The sequence below is a fragment of the Bison bison genome, unplaced genomic scaffold (genome assembly GCF_000754665.1).
Source record: "Bison bison bison isolate TAMUID 2011002044 unplaced genomic scaffold, Bison_UMD1.0 scf7180017864506, whole genome shotgun sequence".
Taxonomy (NCBI): Eukaryota; Metazoa; Chordata; class Mammalia; order Artiodactyla; family Bovidae; genus Bison; species Bison bison.
Genome location: NW_011495063.1, coordinates 2,102,514 through 2,110,075, shown reverse-complemented (window position 1 = coordinate 2,110,075; position 7,562 = coordinate 2,102,514). Strand labels below are relative to the sequence as shown.

The 7,562-nt window shown below is 43.3% G+C and overlaps 1 non-coding gene across 1 annotated transcript; it reads right to left on the bottom strand.

The window, feature by feature from the left end:
- Positions 1–374: 374 nt before the first annotated feature.
- On the bottom strand, positions 375–447 carry TRNAE-UUC. Its single transcript has one exon. It is a non-coding gene; the product is annotated as a tRNA-Glu (tRNA).
- Between the last annotated feature and the right edge of the window lie 7,115 nt (positions 448–7,562).

Below are 7,562 nucleotides of genomic sequence, written 5' to 3'. Positions count from 1 at the left end.
GGGATACAGGAAGCTTGGGGCTGGTGCACTGGGATGACCCAGAGGGATGGGATGGGGAGGGAGGTGGGAGGGGGGTTCAGGATGGGGAACACATGTACACCCGTGGTGGATGCATGTTGATGTATGGCAAAACCAATACAATATTGTAAAGTAAAATAATAATAATAATAAAATTAAATTTAAAAAAGAAAATAAAAAGATTAGGATTATGAAAAAAAAAAAAAGATCTTCTGACTTGAATTCTGGATGCTGTTCCTTTCAGTTAGCCTTCTACCTATCTGACTAGCATCCTCTCATTCTAAAGGTGCTTCCCTCATCCAACCTTGTATTTATTTTGATTTTTTGGCCACGCCATATGGCTTGAGGAATCCTAGCTCCCTGACCAGGGATTGAACCTGGGCCCTCTGCAGTGAAAGCACAGAGTCCTAACCACTGGACCACCAGGGAATTCTTCAACCCTTTAACTTTAGTGTTCCTTAGAATTCCATGCAGTTCCTATCATTCAGCACCTGGATCACTAGAAAACCACCTAACTCAGAATTTTAGCAGTTTATACATCCTTGGTTAGCATGTAGCCATTTATGATCCCAAACTTCACATCTCCAACTGTACAATTATCCAAGTGTTCATACCTTTGTATCCAGTTACCAAGCCCATCATTTCTTATGTGGCCAATAAAGAATTCATTATGTTTGCAGAGAAAGGATCTCCCTTTCAGATTCTGTATGATTAAAAAACAAGCCACCCATTCAGCGAGGAGCTAAAACCAGTGTGAGAGATGAGAAAATGCAGTCAAAGTCCTAACCAATGGACTTCCGGAGAAGTCCCTGCAATGAAATAGTTGAGATAACAGTGACAGACTGTTTTTGGGGGGCTCCAAAATCACTGCAGATGGTGACTGCAGCCATGAAATTAAAAGAAGCTTGCTCCTTGGAAGAAAAGTTACGATCAACCTCAACAGCATACTAAAAAGCAGAGACATTACTTTGCCAACAAAGGTCCGTCTATTCAAGCTATGGTTTTTCCAGTAGTCATGTATGGATGTGAGAGTTGGACTATAAAGAAAGCTGAGCACCGATGAATTGATACTTCTGAACAGCAAGGAGATCCAACCAGTCCATCCTAAAGAAAATCAGCCCTAAATATTCATTGGAAGGACTGAGGCTAAAGCTGAAACTCCCAATACTTTGGCCACCTTATGTGAAGAACTGACTCCTTGGAAAAGACCCTGATGCTAGGAAAGATTGAAGGCAGGAGGAGAAGGGGACGACAGAGGATGAGATGGTTGGATGGCATCACCGACTCTATGGACATGAGTTTGAGTAAGCTCTGGGAGTTGGTGATGGACATGGAAGCCTGGCATGCACAGTCCATGCGGTTGCAAAGAGTCAGACATGACTGAACGACTGAACTGAACTGAACTGACTCAGGAAAAGGGTTGACATGTCCCCATGCCTCAGTCCTCAGAAATTAATAAGGTAAGACTTTGCATCATTGTTGTTGTCCGACCTCATGGACTGTAGCGACTGTAGCAACTCTTTGCAACCCCATGGACTGTAGCCCACCAGACTCTTCTGTCCAGGCAAAAATACTGGAGTGGGTTGCCATTCCCTTCTCCAAGGGAATCTTCCCAACCCAGGGATTGAACCTGCATCTCCTGGGTCTCCTGCATTACCGCTGAGCCAGCATGGAAGCCCCAGGGTCCTGAGCACCAGTACCCAAGTCTCTGCCTCAGTCCATACAAGTCAGTTGTATCCAACTCTCTGGGGCCCTGTGAATTGTGCCCTCCAGGCTCCTCTGTCCGAGGGATTCCCCAAGCAAGAATACTGGAGTGGGTTGCCATTACCTCCTCCAGGGGATGGTCTGGTAAGACTAGATGATGCTGGGCCTTGAATGCCAAGCTGTGAGCTTTCTAGATTGTTCAAGAAAAGAGAAGGCTTGGGAGATCCACGAGGAAGACTAGAGGGAGCCTTGATGACTGCAGTTACAGAAAAGCTGGCAGGGACCTGAGCGGCCCACCTTTCTCTGAAGGAGCCTCTTCCTCTCCAGGGTCCCTGATGGGGGACTTCCAGTCTCCCTGGCTTCCAGGATGGGAGTTCAGGCTGGGACCAGAGTGGAGCAGGGTGACTAATGCCACAAGATCCATAACTGGTCAGATCTGGGCTCAAATCCTGACTCCAGCACTTACTGGCTGGGACTGTGGCCAAGTTACTTAACTTGTCTAAAAGCATCAGCTGCCTCATGGACTGCAGCCTATCAGGCTCCTCCATCCATGGGTAGGCTACACGGACTGCAGCCTACCAGGCTCCTCCGTCCATGGGATTTTCTAGGCAAGAGTACTGGAATGGGTTTCCATTGAAGGCAATGGCAACCTATTCTAGTGCTCTTGCCTGAAGAATCCCACAGACAGAGGAGCCTGGACAGCTACCGTCCATGGGGTCACAAAGAGTCAGACATGACTGAAGTGACTTAGCATGCACACATGCATACCAAAATACAACAACAGATATCTTTAGGTGATATAATTATGAGTGTTTTTTCACTTTTCTTTTTGTGCACAAAAAGTCATTTTCACAGCCAAACAAATGTCACTTGTTGGTCCTGTCATCATACCCAGCACATCATTTATGACTCCCTGTGTAGGATCACCAGCTCCTTAATTCAGGTTGATGTAATTGGAAATGTGAAACTGCTTATGGCTGCAGTTTGCGCCTGTGGTGGTTAGATTCTCAGGGCAGCTTTTTTTTTTTATTCTAAAGAAGTACAGTTGATTTACAATTTTGTATTAGTGTACAATAGGTACGCTATACAATAGCTGTATAGCAATGTGATTCAGTTATACATCAATCAACCATCCTTGTGTCTCTGGAATGAATTCAACTTGATCATGGTGTATGATCCTTTTTATGTGTTGTTGGGTTCAGTTTGCTGAGATTTTATGGAGGAGTTTTACACCTATATTCATCAAAGATATTGGCCTCTAATCTTGTTTGGTAGTGTCTTTATCTGGTTTTGGTATGACAGGTGGCAGGAATACATGAAGGGAAAAAGACAGCTTCTTCAGGAAGTGGTATTGGGAAAATTGGACAGATACATGGAAAAGAGTGAAATTACAACATTCTCTAACACCATATACTGAAAAATAAACAAATAAATAATGACAGCCACCTCAAAGTAGATTAAAGACCTAAATCTAAGATGGGACTGTCCACTGATCAAACTCAGGCGCCCTCTTCCAACCACTACCACCCGCAAAGCTGCTTGCTCCACGCATTCTCACTAAAACCACCAGTGGAGGGAGAAGTTAGAAGTGTGCTTATGAACAGATAAAGATCTTCCTGTCCCCCCATATATGTCTCTGTATTTGGCTTGAGCCACCAAATGATAGAAACCAATCCCTTTCATTGCTTCTCAGCTTGGCTTCTAAACCTACTTCCCTCCCTCCCTCCCAGTGCTAAGCATATTTTTACCTCTTAATGTTTTTTCTCTGTGTCAATTATCAGGGTTTTCAGTGTGATTTTTATGGAAGGAAGAGACACGGAACTGGTACACGGAAACTGATGGAAGGGCTGATTGGGATGGGGGCCAGCGACTCCATGAGAGAGAGAAGACTGGAAGCCAGCATACAGTACCAGGGGGTGGGATTGTTCTTAATCTTTCAATAGTCCCAAACAGGCTCTAGCCAATTGCGTAGGTTCCATAGTTGCCAGACAAACTGCTTGATCCCAATCATGATTTTCTTGCCCTTATGCCTTGCCGGGCATTCACTCATGAGTGTGTTGACAAGAGAAGACAAGCAAGGTGAAGGAAGCATTGGAAACAAGTAAGCCATGTTTTAGGAAGAAATGAAAAGTCATCAGTAAAACTCAATCAAAACCAATTGGAACCCCCGTACATCACAGGATTATAAAATGGTGTAGCCACTTCTGATAACACTTGGGCAGTTCTTTTAACTTTTCTTTAAAAAGTTAAATAATGAATTACTGTGTGACATACCAATTTCATACCCAGGAATTGGTGAAATAAAAATTTGTTTAAGGCAGAACAAGAAAAAAAAATTAAGCATAAAATCCTGTCTCTATCCATTTGGGCCACTACCCCTCTTCACTGTGCATTATTTGCGTGCTCAGTCGTTGAGTCGTGTCTGAGTCTTTGCAGCCCCATGGACTGTGCATTATAACATCCACATTATACATTAACCAGATCTCCCTGAAAGATGTAGGAATGCCTGCTTGACTGAAAAGAGAATTTTCTTCTGGCACCAGCAGGGTAAGTCCTTAGGAGATAACATTCTTTTTCAGTTCTGTAAGGGGTCACAGTGCTCTGCTTTGGAAGTACAGATATGGACTACGTAGACTATCCATACGCTACTTTCACAGATAACCTTTTGTCTCAAAAATGTACATAACTGTGCTTTGATCTGTTATAGGTGGAACAGCCCTCAGAGATTTCTGAAAGACTGTTTCCTGGGTTATAATCCTCAGATTAGGTTGAATAAAATTCTCCCCTTCTTTCTTAGATTGACTATTACTTTTTTCGACAGTATACATGTACAGCTATGAATTGTGAGTTTATGTTTTATTCAAGGACTTACTGAGGACTATAGCCTGGACACCAGCCTCTCAGTAGCTCTAAGGGGATTATCTTAAGAGGCAGAGGGACTTCCCAGGTGATGCTAGTGATAAAGAACCTGCCTCCCGATGCAGGACATGCAGGAGATCTGGGTTTGATCCCTAGGTCAGGAAGATCCCCTGGAGGAGGGCATGGCAACCCACTCCAGTAGTCTTACCTGGAGAATCCCATGGACAGAGGAGCCTGGCAGGCTACAATTCACAGGGTCACAAAGAACTGGACACGACTGAAGTGACTTAGCAGGCACACATGCACCTAAGAGAATTAAAAACAAGCTGACACAAAAATTTGCACACAGATGTTCATAGCAGCATAATCCATAATAGGCAAAAAGTAGTTGGTGATGGACAGGGAGGCCTGGCGTGCTGCGATTCATGGGGTTGCAAAGAGTCGGACACGACTGAGGGACTGAACTGAACTGAAAAGGAAAAAAAAAAAAAACCCTATCCGTACAATGAAGTGTTATTCAGCAATAAAAAGAAATGCTGTACTGATACATACTTGTCTACTTAAAGAAAAGTGTACAGCTAAGAGCTGTGAGGTTATGTTTTATTCAGGGACTTCCTGAGGACTATAGCCTGGATGACAGCCTTTCAGTAGCTCTAACGGGATTATCTGAAGAGGCAGAGGAGAAGCCAGTTTGTGGTTTTTGGCTAGGGAGTACATGAGGCCAGGTATACATCTTGATGAAGGTTAACTGCTAGTCAAAAAGAACACCTGTCTCAAGTTAATGACTTTAGGGTTTTTCCACTGTATGGGAAGATGCAAGACTATGGGGTTATTAACATTTTTCCTGAGATATATATCTAAGTACCTAAGGGGCCTGCTTGTCCACAGCACAGGGTGCCTCACCTGTTATCACCTGAATTTCCACTCAGAGTGCCCAGTGAGGTCTGCAGTGGGTTACAACTTAACCCTTGAGAAACCGGGGAGTGAGCAATGCTCTCTGTTCTTCTTTGTTAACATGCCACAGCATGGGGGAACACTGAACAAACGCAGAACTATAGAGAAATGGTAAGTGCTTTCAAATGTCAGCTGTGCCTTCGTCTTTGGGTTTTCTTCTTTCTCAAAAGGAGTTTGAGATGGACGTGTACACACTGCTATATTAAAAATGGATAACCAACAAGGATCTACTGGATAGCACAGGGAACTCTGTTCAATGTTATGTGTCAGCCTGGATTGGAGGGGAGTGAGAGGGAGAATAAAAGAAAGTGAAAGCTGCTCAGTCATGTCCGACTCTTTGTGACACAATGAACTGTATAGTCCATGGAATTCTCCAGGCCAGAATACTGGAGTGGGTAGCCATTCCCCTCTCCAGGGGATCTTCCCAACCCAGGGATCAAACCCAGGTCTCCCACATTGCAGGCAGATTCTTTACCAGCTGAGCCACCAGGGAAGTCCTTGAGGCAGAATGGATACATGTGAATGTACGGCTGAGCTCCTTTGCTGTTCACCTAAAACTATCACAGCATTGTGTTGTTTCAGTCTATAGTGTCCTTTATTCCTTTTTCTTTTTCCTTTGGCTGGTTTTGGCTGCACAGGTCGTCTTTGCTGCGCACGGGCTCTCTCTAGCTGTGGCGGGTTGGGGGCTTTGAGGTGGGTAGGGGACTTCTCCTCTGGCAGCGTGCAGGCTCAGCAGTTGTGTCGCATGGGCTCAGGTGACCTGAGGCTTGTGGAACCTTCCTGGACCAGGGATCAAACCCACATCCCCTGTACCAGCAGGCAGATTCTTAACCACTGGACCACCTGGGAAGTCCTATCACAACATTGTTAATGGACAGTACCCCAGTACAAAATAAAAAGTTTAAAAAAAAGAACAACCTTTTAAAGACTGGAAAATTCAAGAGAAGAATAGTATTTTATAACATGCAAAAGCTACATGAAATTCAAACACAATATTGTAAAGCAATTTTACTCCCATTAAAAAAATTTAAAAACCTAAAAAAAAACTATATGAATTTTAGAACACAGCCATGCTCATTCCTTTACCTAATTTCTGTGGCTGCCTTTTTGCTACAAATGGCAGAGTTGAATAGTTGTAAGAGATCTTATGACTCATAAAACCTAAAATATTTACTCTCTGGTCCTTACAGAGAACACTGATCTGTTCTTGCTACAATCAATAACTTTTGGATTGGAGAGCAGTACTGTGAACTTTGGAGACATATTGTCTGGGTGGAAATCTACTGCCATAGTTTTGGGAACTTACCACACTTCTCTAGTCTTTAGTTCCCTCATCTATAAAATGGGAATAATAGTACCTCCCTCACAGAGCTGTGAGAATAAAAAGATACAATGGATACAAGGGTACTGCTTTTGATATGTGCTACTTATGATTATTATTGTTATTATTATTGGCTACTTCACAGAAAGATATAAATGCTGACAGCAGACACAGTCCCAAAGGTGGGATACACTGTCGTGACATTCAACGCCTTTGTTAATGAAATGTACCTTTGGGTGAAATATTTAGACATCAAGCATGGGTGGATGAAAAATGGGTACTCAGTGCACCAGAATTAGATCACATATGTACTCTGCTGCTTTTAAAAATATATTTATTTATTTATTTATAAATTATTTATTTGGCTGCTCTGGGTCTTAGTTGTAGCATCCGGGATCTAATTCCTTGACCAGGGATAGAACCCAGGCCCCCTGCTTTGGAGGCATGGAGTCTTAGCCACTGGACCACCAGGGAGGTTCCTGCATTCTGCTTCTTATTCTAAAGATAATTCTACCACTCAGAATTGTCTCCAGCCTTCCGTTCTTTGCAGATGGGCTTTCTCTGGTTCTCCATCATGTGACTGAAGATGGATACCCCAAAGCAGCTGAGTTTCATATTACAGTTCTAATCACGTTCAAAGAATTCGTTTCTAAAATCCAATAACAAAATGCCAGGAAAGAGAATTTTATTGAGTCAACTCAGTGGC